General features: G+C 37.0%; 1 pseudogene; it reads right to left on the bottom strand.

The window, feature by feature from the left end:
- Positions 1 to 21603: 21603 nt before the first annotated feature.
- LOC133253400 (ubiquitin-conjugating enzyme E2 D3-like) lies at positions 21604 to 22277 on the bottom strand (annotated as a pseudogene).
- Positions 22278 to 22487: the final 210 nt, after the last annotated feature.

The raw sequence follows: 22487 nt of genomic DNA, 5'->3' as shown, positions 1-22487 counted from the left end.
GATTTGTAATAAATGGGTTTCTTTTTTTAATTTTATACTTGAGATTTCTTATGTTCTTTTAAAAAGCCAAACTTAAATTTTATAATTCCTATATATTTTCCTTGATGATTTTTCTCATTTTTTCATGACAAGAAAGAAACTACTTCCATTTTCTAAAGATTTTTTTTTTTACATATTTACAGTTTCTCTTGGTTTTTGATTTTATCTATTTGATATTTAAAGCACCTGAAGTCAAGTTTGGTGATCATATAACATTGTGTTTTTTCAAAGTAAGTTAACCATAATTATTTGCTTAATAATCTAGCATTTTCTGATTGGCTTGCAATATCCCCTTATACACATACATTTTCTTACATCATTCCATTTGTAAAATTTATGCTAGTCGCAGATATTTTTAAATGTATGCTTTGTGAAAATAGGTTTTTATAATTTATGCCAGTGACCTTGCACCAGGAGAGTAGTATTGCTTATTAAATAGCTCCCTTATTAATTACTTCCTATTTTCCTATGAAAAAGAGTTGAAGGAAATTGTGTTCCTATATTTGTGAAATTTTGTTAGGTAAAATAATTCTGTCCTGCTGTTATCTAGGGGATAGTTAACAGAATTGACCTTATTTTAAAACTACTGAAATTTTGTCATCTGCATAGTTTTTCTCCCTTTAATTTAAATTCTTTCTTCACTTTAGGATCTACTTTATCCCTACTTTTATAAAAATATGTGCATTGGACATCAGCAGTGTACAGTAACACTATACTTTAGCCTTAATGAGTTTTAATTTTAGCAGTTTAATCAGTAAAAATTAAATATTTTCTAAGTCATACACACACACACACACACACACACACACGCCCCTCCTGATTATATACCAGTTTGTGAAGACAGAAAATCTAAGCAACACAAAGACAAAAATGAAGAAAATGTAACATTATTCAAAACTAACCACCAGGGAAAACTGGATGTTAATATTTTGGTACATCTCTCTGCCTTTGCCCCACAATTTTCCTGTGAATGCTTAGTTAAAAGAGACAATGTTTTGAAGCAAATTTATTTTATCCAATATTTTTCAATAAATGCTTTTAGAGTTTATGTAGCATTTTAGTACATAATAGTTCCATAATTTACTGAATTCCATATTATTGAATATTTATTTTGTTTACTTTACAAAGCTATTAATGCTATGAATATTTGTCTATAGATCCCTATGTGGTCTAATTACCTTCTGAGGATAAAATACTAAAAACTGAATTACTGGGTCAAAGGGTATGGACATATTTAAGGTTCTATTCCATATTACTAGATTACACCTCACAAAGTTTATACAAATTTACGCTTTCAGCAGCTATAAGAATGATCTTTTCTTTACAGCTGACTTTGCACCAGATGTTTAAAACAGAGAGAAGTGGAAACCCTGTTAATTTATTTAGTAAAATGTGTATTTCATAGTTAGAATACTATTTTATTTTATCAAATATCCCAATTGAGTGGGTGAGTACATTCTTCAATAATCTTTAGAAAAATCCTAGGGCTTTTTTTTTTTTTTTTTTGCCAGTTTTCTTTCAAAACAATTTAAAAATAAATTTTAATTTAAAAAATTTTATGAACTTAATCGGGATTAGGTCAAGTCTAAAACTGATTTGGGTCAAAATGATATCCTCACAGTATTCCAATTGAGGAATATGCTATCCTTTCCCTTTTATTCAAGGAATGATTTTTATTTATTCTATATATTTTAAATTTCATTACTTTAGTATTTTATGATTTTTGCTGCCACTGAAATTGGAATCCTTTTTTCGCCTTGGATCATCTAAAGGGCAGTCTGGAGATTAGGGAGAAGCAGTAAATGTGGTCAATGAAAGCTCATGTTCTGTATCTAGATTTCTCATCTGTGTCTAAACACACATCTTAGAATATAACTTGGCAAGCTGGTGTGCTGAATATGTCTCTTAAATCTCTTCCCGACCCTCAGAGACTTCTCCCAGCTCTGCACTCTGCTCCATGTCTAGGGAGAGGGGAAGCCTGCTCTGACTAGGGCTCCCTTGCTTCCTGGCTTCCGGGTAGATTCAGCCAGTGAGGGCACTGGCAGGAAATGAGAGTGGCAGGAAAGTGAGAAGGTACTTATTCCCACACTCCCTCTCTGCTTAGTTGCTGTCTGACTCATGTCCTGCCAAAGGCAGCAGGTCCTGCCAGGAGTCCTCTCCACATTGTTACCCTGTCCCAGTCTGAAAAAGCGTCCCTCCACTAGCCCCTTCAGCCTTGCCAGTGGCCTCAGGCTCACTGCTGCTGCTCATTTAGGATGCTGCAGAATCCTTTGGTGTTTCTCTAGACCTGTTATCCAGCCTGAGTGTGTCATCTGTCTCCTGGTAGGAACTTGACCAAGAGGAAAAATAAGCACATACTCTGGCCCTTTTTTCTCATATTATTCAGAATGCCTCTTGGTTTTCATCATAAGGATAGTTTTGACAATTGATGTAAGATAGGTGTTCTACATTATGTTCAGAAAATATCTCCTTCTCCTTGATTTTTTTGTCAGTTATATTTTATATTCTGCATATATGTGATATATATTGAGTTTCTTTTGGACGTATTGATGTATTCTTTTATATTGTGGAGCTTTTATTAGTCAATAAAATCCTTTTATTCCTGGAATAATAAAAATTAAATTCACTTTACTAATATTTTATCTTAAATTTAAAACAACATCTTTCACCTGGCTACCACAGGCACCTTAATGGATCACAGCCTTGTCGTGGAGAAGGGGCTTGCATAACTCAATGAATCAGCCATGTCATGCAGGGCCACCCAAGATGGACAGGTCACAGTGGAGAGTTCTGACAAAACATAGTCCACTGGAGGAGGAAATGACAACCCACTCCAGTATTCTTACCTGGAGGACCCCAGGATGAGAAAGCAAAAAGATATGACACCTGAAGATGAGCCTCCCAGGTCAGAAGGTGTCCAATATGCTACTAGAGAGAGTGGAGAGCAATTACTAATAGCTCCAGAAAGAATGGAGCTCCAGTAAGAAGAGAGTGAAGTGGCTTGGCCAAAGCAGAAATGATGGTCAGTTGAGGATCTGTCTGGTGGTGACAGTGAAGTCTGATGGTTTAAAGAAATTGATTCCTCAATTGTTTCACTTTGGGAAACGTTAACTAGTTCCCCATGGTGGACAACTATCTTAATTACAATAATTCTGGTTGTTTTGTTCTTGCTGTTTGCTCCCTACATCTGTAATTGTATAACTGGATTTGTTTCTAGCCGCATGAAAGCTTTTAAGTTACAGATGGTTGCTCAAACTCCTGCTACTGCTGTAGCTTCCTCCAGCTACTATTTGGGGCCCCTGGATCAGATATCCTCAATATGAGGATTAGGAGAATATGTTGCCTCACCAATTTAGGGACAACGCCCCTTGTCAGCTCGGAAGTAGTTATGGAATGAGAACGACGCCCCTTTTCCCTAGGCAACATAATTCTCCTAAAAGAAAAGGGGGGAATGATAGAGTCATTTCCTAGGCAGGTTGATAGGGAGTCTAGGGGTCCCCAAGGAGAGAGGGGTCTGGACTTCTCAAGGAGGAAAAAAGGACAAACTTTTTTTCTTTCTCCACATTCCTTAGCATTATATACCAATAATGTATCTTGTCTAAGGACAGTCTTTGGATTCAACCTTCTGTTATTTTAAAATGTTAATTATGGGAGTATACCTGGTCTTTACAAGGATGTATCTTGCCTGAGGACAGTGTTATCTTAAAATGTAAATTATGGGAGTAGGTCGGAGGAGGTCTTTACAACCTCCAGACATTCTTTGGATTATATAACCTCATTGTTAACACTAGCAAGCAGGTACTCTTTCTGCCCCCTTCTGATGCCTATGTCAGAAGCTTTCTCTATCTCCTTTATACTTTAATAAAACTTTATTACACACACACACACACAAAAGAAAAATATTGCATAGGAATCTGGAATGTTAGGTCTATGAATCAAAGTAAATTGGATATGGTCAAGCAAGAGATAGCAAGATTGAATGACACCTTACGAATCAATGAACTAAAATGGATGGGAATGGGCAAATTTCATTCATATGACTATTATATCCACTGCTGTGGGCAAGAATCCCCTAGAAGAAATGGAGAAGCCCTCATCAGTTGTGTCCAACTCTTTGTGACCCCATGGACTGCAGCATGCCAGGCTTCCCTGTCCATCACCAACTCCGGGAGTTTACCCAAACTCATGTCCATCGAGTTGGTGATGCCATCCAACCATCTCATCCTCCATCACCCACTTCTCCTTCCACCTTCAATCATTCCCAGCAATAGGGTCTTTTCTAGTGATTCAGTTTTTCTCATCAGGTGGGCAAAATATTGGAGCTTCAGCTGCAGCATCTGTCCTTCCAATGAATATTCAGGACTGATTTCCTTTAGGATGGACTGAATGGATCTCCTTGCAGTCCAAGGGACTCTCAAGAGTCTTCTCCAACACCACAGTTCAAAAGCATCAGTTTTTTGGTATTCAGTTTTCTTTATAGTCCAACTCTCACATTCACGTATGACTACTGGAAAAACCATAGCTTTGACTAGACAGACCTTTGTTGGCAAAGTAATCTCTATGATTTTTAATATGCTATCTAGATTGATCATAGCTTTTCTTCCAAGGAGCAATCGTCTTTTAATTTCATGGCTACAGTCACCATCTGCAGTGATTTTGGAGCTCATAAAAATAAAGTCTCTCACTGGTTCCATTGTTCCCCCATCTATCCACTATGAAGTGATTGGAGTGGATGCCGTGATCTTAGTTTCCTGAATGTTGAATTTTAAGCCAACATTTTTACTCTCCTCTTTCATTTTCATCAAGAGGCCCTTTAGTTCTTCTTCGTTTTCTGCCATAAGGGTGATGCCATCTGCATATCTGAGGTTATTGATATTTCTCTTGGCAATCTTGATTCCAGCTTGTGCTTCATCCAGACCAGCGTTTCTCATGATGTACTCTGCATATAAGTTAAATAAGCAGGGTGACAATATACAGCCTTGACATACTCCTTTCCTGATTTGAAACCAGTCTGTTTCATGTCCAGTTCTAACTATTATTTCTTGACCTGCATACAGATTTCTCAGGAGGCAGGTAAGGTGGTCTGGTATTCCCATCTCTTTCAGAATTTTCCACAGTTTGTTGTGATCCATCCAGTCAAAGGCTTTGGCATAGTCAATAAAGCAGAAGTAGATGTTTTTCTGGCTCTTTCTTGCTTTTTTGATGATCCAGTGAATGTTGGCAATTTGATCTCTGGTTTCTCTGCCTTTTATAAATCCAGCTTGAACATCTAGAAGTTCATGGTTCATGTACTGTTGAAGCCTGGCTTGGAGAATTTTGAGCATTACTTTGCTAGTATGTGAGATGAGTGCAATTGTGCAGTAGTTTGAACATTCTTTGGCATTGCCTTTCTTTTAGACTGGAATGAAAACTGACCTTTTCCAGTCCTGTGGCCACTGCTGAGATTTCCAAATTTTCTGGCATATTGAGTGCAGCACTTTAACAGCATCATCTTTTAGGAGCCCTCACAGTCAACAAAAGAGTCTGAAATACTTGGTGCAAACTCAAAAATGACAGAATGATCTTGGTTTGTTTTCAAGACAAATCATTCAATATCAGATTAATCCAAGGCAATGGCACCCCACTCCAGTACTCTTGCCTGGAAAATCCCATGGACGGAGGAGCCTGGTAGGCTCCAGTCCATGGGGTTACTAAGAGTCAGGAACGACTGAACGACTTCACTTTGACTTTTCACTTTCATGCATTGGAGAAGGAACTGGCAACCCACTCCAGTGTTCTTGCCTGGAGAATCCCAGGGACGGTGGAGCCTGGTGGGCTGCCGTCTATGGGGTCGCACGGGGTCGGACATGACTGAAGCGACTTAGCAGCAGCAGCAGATGCCACTAACTACTGATGCTGAAGAATCTGAAGTTGATCAGGTCTATGAAGATCTACAACACCTTCTAGAACTAACATCCCCCGCTCCCACCAAAATATCCTTTTCATCATAGGGGACTGGTATCGAAAAGTAGGAATTCAAGAGATACCAGGCATAACAGGCAAGTTTGGCCTTGGAGTACAAAATGTAGCAGGGCACAGGCTTATAGAGTTTTGTCAGGAGAACATGCTGATCATAGCAAATACCCTTTTACAACAACCCAAGAGACAACTCTACTCATGGACATCACCAGATAATACCAAAATCAGATTGATTATGTTCTTTGCAGTCAAAGTTGGAGAAGCTCTCTACAGTCAGCAGAAACAAGACCTGCACCTGACTGTGGCTCAGATCACGTGCTTCTTCTTGCAAAATTCAGGCTTATATTGAAGACAATGGGGGAAACCACGAGGCCATTCAGGTATGACCTGTATCTAATCCCATATGATTATACAGTGGCAGTGATGAATAGATTCAAGAAATTAGATTTGGTAGACAGAGTACCTGAAGAACCATGGATGGGGGTTTGTAACATTTTACAGGAGGCAGTGACCTTAACCATCCCCAAGAAAAAGAAATGCCAGGAGGCAAAGTGGTTATCTGAGGAGGCCTTACAGATAGCTGAGAAAAGAAGAGAAAGGCAAGGGAGAATGGGATACACTCCACTGAATGCAGAGTTCCAAAGAATAGCAAGGAGAGATAGAAGACCTTTAAATGAACAATGCAAAGAAATAGAGAGAAACAATAAAATGAGAAAGATTAGAGATCTCTTCAAGAAAACTGGAAATACCAAGAGAACCTTTCATTCAAGAATGGTCATGAAAAAGGACAGAAAGAGTAAGGACCTAACAGAAACAGAAGACATTAAGAAAAGGTGGCAAGGATACACAGAAGAACTATACAAAAAGGTCTTAATGACCTGAATAACCACAATGGTGTGGCCACTCACCTAGAGCCAAATGTTCTGGAGTGTGAAGTCAAGTGGACCTTAGGAAGCAGTATGAAGAACAAAGCTAGTAGAGTTGATGAAAGTGCAGCTAAGCTACTGAAAAAGCTAAAAGATGATGCTTTTAAAGTTCTGCATTCAATACGTCAGTAGCAGCCACAGGACTGGGAAAGGTCAGTTTTCATTCCAATCCCAAAGAAGGGCAAGGCCAAAGAATGTTCAAACTACCATACAATTATGTGCTCATTTCTCATATTATCAAGGTTACCCTCAAAATCCTTCAAGCTAGGCTTCAGTAGTATGTGAACTGAGAAATTCCAGATGTACAAGTTGGATTCAGAAAAGGCAGAGGAACCAGAGATCAAATTGCCAACATTTGTTGGATCATGGAAAAAGAAAGGGAGTTCCAGAAAAACGTATACTGCTTCATTGACTCTGCTAAACCCTTTGGCTATGCAGATCACAACAAACTGTGGAAAATGCTTCAGGAGATGAGAGTACCAGACCACTTTACTTGTCTCCTGAGAAACCTGTATGCAGGTCAAGAAGCAATGGTTAGAACCAAACATAGAAACACTGACTAGTTTCAAATTAGGATAGAAGTACAACAAGGTTGTATATTGTTACCCTGCTTATTTAACGTATATGCAGAGTACATCATGCAAAAATCTGGCCTGGATGAATCATAAGTTGGAATCAAGATTGGTGGGAGAAATATGCACAACCTTAGATATGCCAATGATATAATTCTAATGGCAGAAAGTGAAGGTGAACTAAAGAGCCTCTTAAGGAAGGTGAAAGAAGAAAGTGAAAAAAACTGGCTTGAAACTCAACATTCAAAAAACTTAGATCATGGCATCTGGTCCCATCACTTCATGGCAAATAGAAGGGGCAAAAGTAGGAGCACTGATAGATTTTTATATCCTTGGGCTCCAAAATCACTGCAGACAATGACTACAGTGCACTGGGACGACCCAGAGGGATGATATGGGGAGGGAGGAGGGAGGAAGGTTTAGGATGGGGAACACATGTATACTTGTGGCGGATTCATTTTGATATTTGGCAGAACTAATACAATTTGTAAAGTTTAAAAATAAAATAAAATTAAAAAAAAATAAAAAAATAAAGTTGTACAGACCTTGATATATAAAAAAAAAATTCTTGCTCCTTGGAGGAAAGGCTATGACAAACCTAGATAGCATATTAAAAAGCAACGACGTCACTTTGACAACATGGTTAAGTGTTGGTTTACCATGGTTTTTCCAGCTATGGAAAAAGCTATGACTTTTCCAGCAGTAATGTATGGATGTGAGAGTTGGACCATAAAGAAGGCTGAGTGACATAGAACTAACTGATGCTTTCAAAATGTCATGCTGAAGAAAACTCTTGAGAGTCTCTTGGACTTCAAGGAGATCAAACCAGTCAATCCTAAAGGAAATCAGCTCTGAATATTCTTTGAAAAGACTGAAGCTGAAGTTGAAGCTCTAATACTTTAACCATCTGATATGAAGAGCTGACTCATTGGAAAAGACCCTGATGCTGGGATTGAGGGCAAAAAGAGAAGGGGACAGCAGAGTATGATATTGTTAGATAGCATTTCCAACTCAGTGGACATGAATTTGAGCAAACTCTGGGAGGTAGTGGAGGACAGAGGCGCTTCAGATGCTGCAGTCCATAGGGTCGCAAAGAGTTGGACATGACTGAGGAGCTAAACAGCAACAACTTCAGGTCATCTCAGATAATAGATGAAAAATGTAACACACTTAAATATACTTTTCGCTTAAGCACAAATTGCTTTGAATGACTGAAAGTCTTAGACACCCTTTATCTTCCAAAGTCCTTTTGTGTGTTTTTCAGTTTGGAGTTCAGAATAAAGTTGTTTATCCAAGTTTTCAAGGTATGGTGTTTTGGTGGGATACAGTAGGGGTGGTGGAAAGAAAGATGAAAAAAGAAAAAAGAAAAAAAAAAGAATAAAGCAGACCACAATGTATCTCAAAATTAAGTCTGAATCAGAGAGAAGAGGATATAAAATGACTAGAGTGTCTTCTCCCCTTCCTTCATTTTTTCTCTAGAAAAAATTACTGTATTCTTTCAACTGTGTTTCTAATTCTATCAATCTTGCATTCAGAATGTGCCAATAGCTTGAAAGCCTATGCAATAAAAACCTTTCCTAGGTGATTACTGTAATGTATATTAGATCATAAAATCTAGAACATCAACTTATAGCAATTGATAATTCCAATATTTTATACCTGTTATACCATGCTGTACCATACCATTTCAAGCATGAATTTTAACTTTGATTCCCATAAATCAGTTCCATCATGGCAGAATCCTGAGCACAAAAATCTCATAGGGATACAGATATTTTATTTAAGTTTTTAATAGTGCTTATAAATTTAGTGCCTAGCCCTGGAAACATTAGAATCAAAACTGATATAACGCTGAGTCATTGATGTAAGGAAATACAGGTTGTTTAGTTCTTGAAGAGTCTGACATTGAAAACAGAAGTTAGCACCATGCTAAGTGAAACAAATCAGAGTAAGATAAATACTGTAGAATATCACTTATTTGTGGAATCTGAAAAAGACAACAAGCTAGTGAATGTAATGTAAAAGAAATGACTCACAGCTAGAGAACAAACTAGTAGCTACTGGGGAAAATTGTAATGTAGGAGTGGGGAACTGGGAGCTGCAAACTATTGGTTGTAAGATCAGCTCAAGGAAGTATTGTACAACATGGGAAATATAGGTAGTATCATAAATATAAAATAGTACAAATATTTTGTAGTAACTGTAAATGGAAAGTAACCTTGAAAATTGCACAAAAAAATTTTAAAAAGGAAACAGAAGTAAGACTACAAAGATTCTATCTGAACTTCCAGATGACTATCTGACTTGGTCTGACTTAATAGAACCTGTAATTACTAAACTTTACATATTCATTTCAAATTTTATTAGGCAAATCCCTAGTAAAGATAAAATGTCATTATTTATAATCAAAGATAGTTATAGTTGTCAAAGAAGTTTTAGCATTTGTTTGAGAAGGGGCAAGTTGCTAAATTCCAAGTGGAGAGTTTACTTTTGGAAGTGTTTTCTTGTTTACTGTCTCTCCTTATTTCCCACTCCCCACTTAAGGAGCTGTTTCCTCACTCTGAACACATTGGCATTTGAGAATTCCATTCCCACAATCTACTTGATTCACAGACTTTCCAATACTCTGTTGTGGTTTAGAGCTGAAAAACCAAGCATGAGAACATACAATATCCAGTAAATGCCAGGATTACTGAATGAAATCATTAAAGTCAAGTGGGGATTGCAAACTCTGAAAATTAAAACATGAGAACATCTGTTAAAATTCAATTTGTGTTTCTTTGAGAAAAATAATAAATCTGATTAACTCAGTGTAGCATCATAAAAGAATAAACAGAAGATCTTGATGAGTAAAATTTATTTGGCAGATGGTTCAACAAGTTAGGATCTGGGATAATTCTTGGCAAGTTTCTTTAATTTCTTTGAAAAGTGAATATAAATCAAGAAAATTCCCAAGCAACAATAAAGTGAGCCTGAGAAACTGTAGTCACATAAGTTTTAAGAAGTGATGGAAAACGATGAAGGTCAGCCAGATTATTTGTAAAGAAAAGGAAGAAAAATCAACTGAGATGCATTTCATCAGCAAATATTTTAAGTTACCAGGAAAGTTAAAAGCTTGGTCCTTTTAAAGTTGTTTGTTTACTTAAGCTTTATTTTTACAAACTATTTACCCCCCACTCTAAGAATGGCTTTGTTAGCTTTTCATTCTTCTCCTCAGCACTCCTTTATGCTTTATGGTTGGCTCTTTCTCATAATGACAAGATGAAATCTTTGTAGGATTTCACCAAAGATCAGGTTTCTATACAATATATGTACATGTACATGTACATGCAAAAAGTATCACATATTCCAGGACTGGTGTAAACAATACGTTTAACTTTTACTGTCTCTGTGTGTGTGCTCAGTTGCTCAGTTGTGTCTGACTCTCTGTGACCCGGTGGATTGTAGTCTGCCTGCCTCTATCCAGGCAATTTTCCAGGCAAGAATACTGGGGCGGGTTGCAATATCCTGCTCCAGGGGATCTTCCTGACCCAGGGATCAAATCCGTGTCTTTTGCAACTCCTACGTTGGCAGGAGAATACTTTACTGCTGTACTACCTGGGAAACCCTTTTACTTTTTAGAAACAGTCAAATGCCTGACAGTCCTATCATAAATATTTATCATTGATCTTTCTCTGACTTCCAAATTAAGGTGTGATATCTCTGTTCTCTGCTCCAGAAATTCTTATTTTTTTCTTGTGGTGGCAAGTTTAAAAACAGTAAGAAAGAAATATATGATTGATTTTGCATGCTTTATTATGGAATATGATTTCATTACTGAAAGTACAATTTCCTTAAGCCACGCCAGCATAGGTGTCAGATGGTTATCAAGTGCCCCTTCTGCAGCTGACCCTTATCATCTAGGGTCCTAAAACATCAGCTCTATGCCACCCACTCTCATCCCTTTCACTTGAAGCAGAACAAAGGAAGCTGGGATGCTCACAAAATTCTCCTTGGCCTTTGATTTTGTTCTCCGTGATATCAGGTGCTGCAAATAAGGCTATTTGGTGTCCAGTTTCAAGCCCTCTGGTCTTTGAGCTCCTAGCTCTAGATTTCTCAAGGATGCCTGGTATTTTTGTTGAAACCATCTGGAAACATAAAGACCTGCTACAAGTCATGAAACAAGGCTCTCCATGAGGATACTTCCACTTGTTCACTTTTACCCAGATGCTACTTCCAGGCCTGGTGCCCCTCCAGTGTCAAGTTGCAATGTTGTCATCTGTCCTTCTTTTTTTTTTTTTTTAGCTATCTAGGCTCTAGGCTGAAGTTGAGACAAATTCCTGGGAAATTTCACTGTTCTCCCCATTCACGTCTTCTCTTACACAGGGAAAGCTCTAGCCCTTTTTGCTCCACTTTCCTGGGTTACCCCAGCTCCAGCTAACTTCCCCCAACCTCATTCTAGACAAACTCAATGCTGCTGCTGCTAAGTCACTTCAGTTCAGTTCAGTTCAGTCGCTCAGTCATGTCAGACTCTTTGCGACCCCATGAATCGCAGCAGCCAGGCCTTCCTGTCCATCACCAACTCCTGGAGTTCACTGAGACTCATGTCCATTGAGTCAGTGATGCCATCCAGCCATCTCATCCTCTGTTGTCCCCTTCTCCTCCTGCCCCCAGTCCCTCCCAGCATCAGGGTCTTTTCCAATGAGTCAACTCTTCGCATGATGTGGCCAAAGTACTGGAGTTTCAGCTTTAGCATCATTCCCTCCAAAGAAATCCCAGGGCTGATCTCCCTCAGAATGGACTGGTTGGATCTCCTTGCAGTCCAAGGGACTCTCAAGAGTCTTCTCCAACACCACAGTTCAAAAGCGTCAATTCTTCGGCACTCAGCCTTCTTCACAGTCCAACTCTCACATCCATACATGACCACAGGAAAAACCATAGCCTTGACTAGACGGACCTTTGTTGGCAAGTAATGTCTCTGCTTTTCAATATGCTATCTAGGTTGGTCATAACTTTCCTTCCAAGGAGTAAGCGTCTTTTAATTTCATGGCTGCAGTCGTATCCAACTCTGTGTGACCCAATAGATGGCAGACAAACTCAATACATTGCCAGTATTTTCTCAGTCTTCCTTTTGGAAAAGAAACAGCGCAGTGCTGACTTTAGATACAGAGTATTTCCATGTAGCATTTAAACAAATAATGATACTATGTGCAGCTGTGTACAAGTGGTTGTTGTTTTATGTTTTAAATTTTGTACATAGTTGACACAGCATATGATAAAGACTGAAAGTAATAAAAAAGTGCAGTATTAAAAGTGCATTTTCCTCCCATCCTTGGTCTCTATGTGTGTGCTTCTTCACTTCAGAGGACACTCCTATACTTAATTTTCTATGTTCATTTCTAGAGATAGGTAAAAGACATACATATATAAAGGAGCAGGAAATGGCAACCCACTGCAGTATTCTTGCCTGGAAATTTCATGGACAGAGGAGCCTTTCTTGAGAAATTTAATGGACAGAGGAGAAATCTCATGGGACAGTCCAAGGGGTCCCAAAGAGTCAAACATGACTGAGCATGCACACATACACACATACACACACACATATATAAGCATATTTATGATTTTCATACAAATGCTAGTATGCTCTATATTTTCTTTCTCATTTTGCTTTTTAAAAGTTTGTGAAGTACAATAGAAATAATTTCATATCAGTATCACAGGTCTGTTTTATTCTTATTAGTGGTTAGAGTATTCTGTTGCATGAATATACCATGTATTAAAAATAATCCTTCACTGATGATCATTGATGTTTCTTTCCAGTCTTTTTATTACTACAATGATGTAGTCAGTATCTTTGTACATTTGCTATTCAATAAAAGTTGAAAATGAGAAGGGAAATTACTGGGTCAAAAGATATGTGAATTTTATATCTGGGTAGAGATTGTTAAATTTCCCATGCCAGAAATCATACCAATTCATACTCCTTACAATGAGTGGCTGCTGCTGCTGCTGCTGCTGCTGCTAAGTCGCTTCAGTCATGTCTGACTCTGTGCGACCCCATAGATGGCAACCCACCAGGCTCCCCTGTCCCTGGCATTTTCCAGGCAAGAACACTGGAGTGGGTTGCCATTTCCTTCTCCAATGCATGAAAGTGAAAAGTGAAAGTGAAGTCTCTCAGTCATGTCCAACTCTTAGCGACCCTTCTCTAAACCTCACCAACATCATGCATATTTTAAAATGAAATAGTTGGTCTTTGTGAGACTCATAAACATTGTTATTTCATTGTTATGCACTAAGAGAGCAAAGAGGTAAACTGTGATCTTCCTAAGAGTGTATAGGCAGAGTCAATGAGTCCTGATTGCTCCTAATTCCACTCCTCACTAGTTTTACTAATATTGTGCATTCAGGCGTGTTTTTTACTTCTCTAAATCTTATTTCCTTGTTTCAAGTCAGTAATATTAATAACTTACTATGTGTAACTACTATTATATACTTAATTCAATCTTTACAAAAAATCTATAAAGAAGCTATTAGCATCTTCATTTCACAGATGTGAATAGTTTTCTCATCTTTATAAAAACCATTTTTATAGGATGATATGAGAATTAAAGGATAAGCTTCATGTAAAACAATTAGCAAAATACGTGGTTGTAATGCAGTATACATTATTATTTTTGTATTAATATAGATAAAGGAAAAGGATTTATCACTATAGGTATGAAAGAATAGATCTTAAAAATATGCTTAGCACATTTAATTTTTTTTATTATACTAAACTTCCAAAAGCTAGAGTGAAATGTTTAATATTAATTTCTAGCTGATGACTTTCAGCCTCTATTTCTTCAGTTATCTCTAGGGTTAGCCTCTAAGTCTCAACAAAATTAATTTACATGTACTGATTTAAAAAAAATGCTGAAATTGCTCATCAGAAGTAGGAATGCTGTTGCAAAATAAGAATTAAATATATGAAATCCATAAGAAGATATCAATTTTCCACTTTCTTTCTGGAGGGCATAATCTAATACTCCTTTAGTCATACCCAGAGTTAACAAATGATGATATTTTTGCCATTTTGCTTTAGTCTAAGTGATTTACCATTACAAAGATGAAACCTTTCTTCTCCCATTGTGGAGAAAAATTCTTGACCTGCCCCCAAGGCTAATCTTGTCATGAATTCAAAACATATCCAGGTTCTGTTTTCATATATTCACATATATTTCATCCTATAAACATATGTATTTTGAGATGTGAATTGCTTATTCACTTTCAGTTCAGTTCAGTGGCTCAGTCTTGTCTGACCCTTTGGGACCCCATGGACTGCAGCACGCCAGGCTTCCCTGTCCATCACCAAATCCCAGAGCTTGCTCAAACTCATGTCCATTGAGATGGTGATGCCATCCAACCATCTCATCCTCTGTTGTGCCCTTCACCTTCCGCCTTCAATCTTTCCTAGCATCAGATCTTTTCTAATGAGTCAGCTCTTCACATCAGGTGGCCAAAGTATTGGAGCTTCAGCTTCAGCATCAGTCCTTCCAAAGAATATTCAGAGTTGATTTCCTTAAGGCTTGACAGGTTTGACCTCCATGTAGTCCAAAGGACTCTCAAGAGTCTTCTCTAACACCACAATTCAAAAGCATCAGTTCTTCGGTGCTCAGCCTTCTTTATGGTGCAACTCTCACAGCCATACATGACTACTGAAAAACCATAACTTGCATTATATGGAGCTTTGTTGGCAAACTAATGTCTCTGTTTTTTAATATGAAGTCTAGGTTGGTCATAGCTTTTTTCCCAAGGGGTAAGTGTCTTTTAATTTCATGGTTGTAGTCTCCATTTACAGTGATTTTGGAGCCCAAGAAAATAAAGTCTGTCACTGTTTCCATTTGCCATGAAGTGATGGGACCATCACTTTAGTTTTTTTATGTACTCTGCACACAAGTTAAGTAAGCAGGGTGACAATATACAGCCTTGACATATTCCTTTCCCAATTTCCAAAGAGTCTGTTGTTCCATGTCCGGGTCTAACTGGTACTCCTTGACCTGCATACAGATTTCTCAGGAGGCAGGTAAGGTGGTCTGGTATTTCCATCTCTTGAAGAATTTTCCTCAGTTTGTTGTGATCCATACTAAGGTCAAAGGCATTAGTGTAGTCAATGAAGCAGAAGTAAATGTTTTTCTGGAGTTCTCTAGCTTTTTCTATGATCCAACAGATATTGGGAATTTGATCTATGGTTCCTCTGCCTTTTCTAAATCTGGCTTGAACATCTGGAAGTTCTTGGTTCACTTACTGTTGAAGCCTAGCTTGGAGAATTTTGAGTATAACTTTGCTAGCATGTGAGATGAGTAAATTGTGTGGTAGTTAGAAGATTCTTTGTCTTTCTTTGGGATTGGAATGAAACTGGACCCTTCCCAGTCCTGTGGCCCCTGCTGAGTTTTCCAAATTTGCTGACATATTGAGTGTACTACTTTAACAGCATCATCTTTTAGAATTTTAAATACTTCAGCTGGAATTCCATCACCTCCACTAGTTTTGTTTGTAGTGATGCTTCCTAAGGCCCACTTGACTTCACAATCCAGGATGTCTGGCTCTAGGTGAGTGACTACACCACTGTGGTTATCCAAATCATTAAGATCTTTTTTATATAGTTCTTCTGTGTATTCTTGTCACTTCTTAATATCTTTTGCTTCTGTTAGGTTTATAATGTTTCTGTCCTTTATTGTGCCCATCTTTGCATAAAATGTTCCCTTGGTATCTCTTATTTTCTTGAAGAGCTCTCTAGTTTTTCCCATTCTATTGCTTTCCTCTATTTCTCTGCATTGATCGCTGAGGATGGCTTCGTTATCTCTCCTTGCTAGTCTTTGGAACTCTGCATTCAGATGGATGTATCTTTTTTTTTTCTCCTTGCCTTTTGCTTCTCTTCTTTTCTCAGCTATTCACTTTAATTAAAATTAAATTTATTTATCCTGGCTTGTAATATTAGAGATTTGAAGCATTTCCAAGATGTACTATTATAAACAACGTTACACAAATATGAAAGTGAAAGTATAAGTTGCTCAATCATGTCTGTCTCTTTGTGATCCCATGGACTGTAGCCTGCCAGGCTCTTCTGTTCATGGAATTCACCATGCAATACTAAAATGGTTCCCTCCTCCAGGGGAACTTCCTGAGCTCAGTCAGTTCAGTTCAGTTGCTCAGTCGTTTCCAACTCTTTGTGACTCCATGGACTGCAGCCAGGCTTCCCTGTCCATCACCAACTCCCAGAGTTTGCTCAAATTCATGTCCATCAGGTGGCTGATGCCATCCAATCATCTCATCCTCTCTCATCCCCTTCTCCTCCTGCCTTCAATCTTTCCTAGCATCAGGGTCTTTTCCAATGAGTCAATTCTTCACATCAGGTGGCCAAAATATTGGAGCTTCAGCTTCAGCATCAGTCCTTCCAATGACTATTCAAGACCAATTTCCTTTAGTCTTCCCTTCCCAACCTCCTTGGGCTTATTTCCTTGTTTATGGAGAATATTTACCTAGAAGCCAAATTGCTAGGTTATAGGGAATTTTTTTTCACCTTTACTGGATATCGATAAATTTCCTCTTATTTAATTGATGTGTAGTTGATTTACAGTGTTGTATCAATCTTTGCTGTACAACAAAGTGATTCAGTTAAATTTAAATGGTTGAATTATTCATATCATTCAAGAAATATATGATAGCTTCCATTTTTTCAACAAATTCATCAATACTATGTATTGTCAACTTTGAATTCCATGTCAATCTGATAAACATGAAAAGCATCATGCTTAAATGTGTATTTTTTGTGTAATTCTCTAGTATTATATTACTAGAGAAGATGAATATTTTGTATTTATAAGCTTTGGGTTTTCTTTTCTCTGAATTGATCATTTTCCTATTTGGCTTTTTATTGTTTTGTTCTTCTTATAGTCACCATGTGGTCTAGATACTAAATATGATTCATCTGTCACATTTTTAAGTTTATCATTATATCCTGGGTAGTTTTCAGTTTGGAAGTCATAAATTTTTTTGTATACCAATCTTTTCTTAAGGTTTTGGGGTTTTTTTGTATCTTGGTTAATGAATCATATCTTGATCCAAATTACTAAGATAATTTTCCTCCTATAGTTTAAAAAAATGTGTATGTATCTTTACATTTTTTTTTTCTCATTTGAAGCATTTTGTTTTGCTATTTGTGCTAGAGGGTTATTCTTGTTTTCAAATCTGTATGGCAAGCTGATAGTCCCAGTACTGCGTATTGCTATATCTGTGTTTCCTGTACTAATTTGTAATATTTTCATCATATATTAAGCCTCCTTGATAATTCTAAGCTTTCTACTGTTTCATTGACCCATTTGCTTGTATAGTACTATATAGTACTGAGAGTACTATTTATTAAACAATATAGATTTGTATGTCTCAATGTAAATGTTCCACTTTGTCAAAGTGTATTTGGCTAGCCTTAGGCTTTGCTTCCATAAAACTTTCAGTAAAAGTGTGTCAAGATAGATTATTTAATAATTTTTATTAGAACTTGTATGTATTTGTCATCTTAATATGCCAAATATTTCTGCCCATCGTTTCTTGCCATTAATTCCATGCTTTTTAATGTTTTTCTATAACATCTTGTAATTTCCACATTAAGATTAGGCATATATTTTATTGCATTTATTTTTAACATATTGTATTTTTGTTGTTATGATAAATGAGATATTTTTCCTATTAAATTTTCTATTTGGTTAGTGATAGTGATTAGAAGCATCATTGATTTTGTCTGCTGATCTTATATTCAACAATTTTGTTGAACTTACAAATTCTATTAATATCTATAGATTTTCTTGAATTTTCTAGGTAGACATTCATGTTGTCTACAAATAATGCATTTTATCTTTATTTTTCTATGTATTTGCATTTTGGTTAGAAATTTCAGTATAGTACTGAATAGCTGTAGGGTCATCCTTACGTTTTCCTGATTTGCATTAAATGTGATGCTTGCCATGAATTTTAGGTGATATTCTCTATTAGACTAAGGAAGTCTACTCTTAGTTTTCTGAGAATTTTTATTGTGAATGTGTGTAAAATATTATCAACTGATTGTTTTTGCATCAGTAGAGACAATTGAAGTTTTTTTCCTTTACTCCATTAATACAAATCACATTTATTGATTTTATAATATAAAGGCATCTCTATATAGCTGAAATCTATAAATCAGTGATAAAGAATCTGCCTACCAATGCAGGAGACTCTAAAGATGTGGGTTCAATCCCTGATCAGGAAGATTCACTGGAGTAGGAAATGGCAACACACTCCAGTATTTTTGCATGGAAAATTTCATGGAGAGAGGAACCTGGCAGGCTATAGTCCATGGGGTCACAAAGAGTTGGACATGACTATGAATGCACCCACATATCATTATCATATATATTATATGATTCTGATGAATTGTTATTATTCTTAGTTTACTGTTGGATTGTACTATTATATTAACATGTTTATGTCTGTATTCATAAGTGAGGTTAGTTTATTATGTATTACAACTGCCTGTTTTTAATGTTAGTCTCATGAAATGAATTAGGTAGCTTTACCTTCCTCTTTTATTCTTTCACACTTTTCCTTCTTTCTTTTTTGGTTTATTAAAAATACTGAAACAGATTTTCTTGCAATGGTACATGGTAAGGCAAGAGGATTTGACTACTAATTGTTTGGTAGTTGATTATTCAGGGTTTCTGAATTTCTTTCTAAGTCAACATTATTAAGTATTGTGAAGAGAACTTCTATTTCTGTTGTCTGAAGTTTTCTTGATGTAAAATTGTTCATTGTATGTGAACCATGTTTCTTTTAACTACTAAAATTTGTTATTTGTATAAACTACTTTTCTTGGTTGATTTACTGAATTATTTTCTGATTGCATTGACTTTTTCAAATAAATTGCTCTAATATTTGCTTATTTGTTTGGCTGTTTATTAGTTTATCAATTTTGCTCTGTTTGTGATTGTTTTGTTCTTTTATTTTCTATAGGTTTTCTTTCTAGTTTTTCGATTTTAATTTTTGCTATTTATTCTGTATATTTTACAATTTCCACTTTAATTTTTCAGTTATTTGTGGATGTGATACATAGTTTCAAAAATATGTTCAAACTAAAAAAATATAATTTATTGCTAATTTAATTGCAGTAATGGCTAGAATGCTTTCATTTAATCTTTTTCTACCTAGCTTCCCCATTAATGTTGCCAAATGGTATTTTACTGTCTCCTTTAACAATATTTTACTTTTATAATCAACCATTATTTTTTCCATGCATTTTCCTATTATTTCAGAGCATTGGTTTTATGATTTTAAAAATCTGCTTCAAAATTAAAAATGTAGAAAAGGGCCTGTGGTGAATTTCTCCATCATTTTGTTCTATCTAACCAGTTCCCTTCTCCTCAGAAAGTTTCAAAATTATCAATTTCTTAAATATATGGAGGTAGTTAATCAGGGAAATATATTTCAATAAAACTCTTAAATACATATCATTATGGGCAGAGAAAAGTGTATATGTGCAGTTAATAAACCCCAACTTGAGGGGATATAAAGATTAAATAAAGCATTGTGTATAGATACGAAAGTACTTAATATAACCGACACAGTACATGTTCAAGCAATGAGAAAAATACGTACAGATTGTAGTATTTTTTTTGGTTTATGCAATTTCATTGAAGAAATATAAATGAATTACTAGCAGAGCTATTAGTTGATCACTCATCCACTGACAACTTGCATCATTTGTTCAGTGATATATTAAACAGAGTATTGGAAGATAGATTAACTAATAGCTCCAAGCCTCCGAACAATTTAAATGAAAATCACAACATGTTTTGAGACCCTATTTCGGAATACAAAGGGTGTTTGACTTCGAATATCCATTCTCTGTAGAACAAGAACAGTTCATTCCTTTACTGACATGCATAAAATACATCACATTTTCTGTTCTTCTGCTGCTTTAAATTCAATGTCAATTCTCCAGCCACATCAGTTATGAGTGTAAAGTATATCAGATCAGATCAGATCAGTCTCTCAGTCATGTCCGACTCCTTGCGACCCCATGAATCGCAGCATGCCAGGCCTCCCTGTCCATCACCAACTCCCGGAGTTCACTCAGACTCACATCCATCAAGTCAGTGATGCCATCCAGCCATCTCATCCTCTGTCGTCCCCTTCTCCTCCTGCCCCCAATCTCTCCCAGCATCAGAGTCTTTTCCAATGAGTCAACTCTTTGCATGAGGTGGCCAAAGTGCTGGAGTTTCAGCTTTAGCATCATTCCTTCCAAAGAACACCCAGGGCTGATCTCCTTCAGAATGGACTGGTTGGATCTCCTTGCAGTCCAAGGGACTCTCAAGAGTCTTCTCCAACACCACACTTCAAAAGCATCAATTCTTCGGCGCTCAGCCTTCTTCACAGTCCAACTCTCACATCCATACATGACCACAGGAAAAACCATAGCCTTGACTAGATGAACCTTTGTTGGCAAGTAATGTCTCTGCTTTTGAATATGCTATCTAGGTTGGACATAACTTTCCTTCCAAGGAGTAAGCGTCTTTTAATTTCATGGCTGCAGTCACCATCTGTAGTGATTTTGGAGCCCAGAAAAATAAAGTCTGACACTGTTTCCACTGTTTCCCCATCTATTTCCCATGAAATGGTGGGGCTGGATGCCATGATCTTCGTTTTCTGAATGTTGAGCTTTAAGCCAACTTTTTCACTCTCCACTTTCACTTTCATCAAGAGGCTTTTGAGTTCCTCTTCACTTTCTGCCATAAGGGTGGTGTCATCTGCATATCTGAGGTTATTGATATTTCTCCCAGCAATCTTGATTCCAGCTTGTTTCTTCCAGTCCAGTGTTTCTCATGATGTACTCTGCCTCAAATCTCTAACAGTGGAAGGCTTAAACCAGAATGGATGCTGCTAGAATAATGCTGCTTCCTTTGATGTGACAACTCAGAATCCATCTCCCTCCCTCTCAGATGATTCTTCAGCATGTTAGAGCAGTGAGGACTGGTTTTAGTCTCATAATCAAGTTAGAGTGAAGACATTGGCCCCATAATACACATGTTCCATTTTTTAAAAAATTCTGAATCTTGGGCAACTCTTCTCTTGTAAGTACGTTACAGTTTCTAAAAGCAGATATTTTCTAAAGCTGGAAGAACTTAAGTCTTCTCAGATGAACATGTGAATGAAAGGAGGAAGGTAAACAAAACATAAAATTAAAAAAGATGAGGTCTGATAGGGGAGCAGCTCGATAAGAAAATCAAAAAAGGAACAGTAATTTAAAGTTTATTCCAGATACAATGCAGGTTATTCTGACTTTAAGGAAGCATCACATGGCATACTTCTGAGTCCATCCCCTAGATATTCTGTTGTACTTATCTCTGTTTTATAGATCCATGCCATCTTTGGCACTATGAGGTCATCTGGGTTTGGATCACATAGCAGTGAACAAATGGATAAAAGTACTTTAGAAATAGATAAAGCAGGAGACCACTGTGATCTTAGACTATCAAGACAAATGCTGCCATTACTGTTAATATTTGGATGATAAATTCTTATTGTAAATGCAACCTGAGGTGATTTGAATGGGTAGTCTGTAGGAAAATGAATTGTCAAAAAGAATACACCTCCTTGATATGGGCTGTCACTACGTCCCATAATTGTGGCTTGCCAGTGAAACATATCATCCCCAACTGGACCTACAGAACATTGTGCTGGAGGGTCATGGGCCAAATCACTAAGTTCCTTATTAATCCGTTTCAGCGCCATAGTCTGCTTTCTGTCTGGTTCCTCACTATCATGGTTTGTGCTCGAAGATCCAGCCAAAACTCTTGATTATTCTGGCGGCTTGGAAGGATTGTCTGTTTCACACTGGCTCTGTCAGACACAGGCGCTTGGTATTGAGGAGGCAATCTCAGGAGAACCTCAAGGCTGGCTAACAGGAACTGTCTGTATTAATTATTATTAGGGACAATTGATGATT

Source organism: Bos javanicus, chromosome 8 (genome assembly GCF_032452875.1).
Source record: "Bos javanicus breed banteng chromosome 8, ARS-OSU_banteng_1.0, whole genome shotgun sequence".
Classification (NCBI taxonomy): Eukaryota; Metazoa; Chordata; class Mammalia; order Artiodactyla; family Bovidae; genus Bos; species Bos javanicus.
The sequence above is the reverse complement of the archived record's forward strand: the minus strand, read 5'-3'. Positions and strand labels throughout refer to the sequence as shown.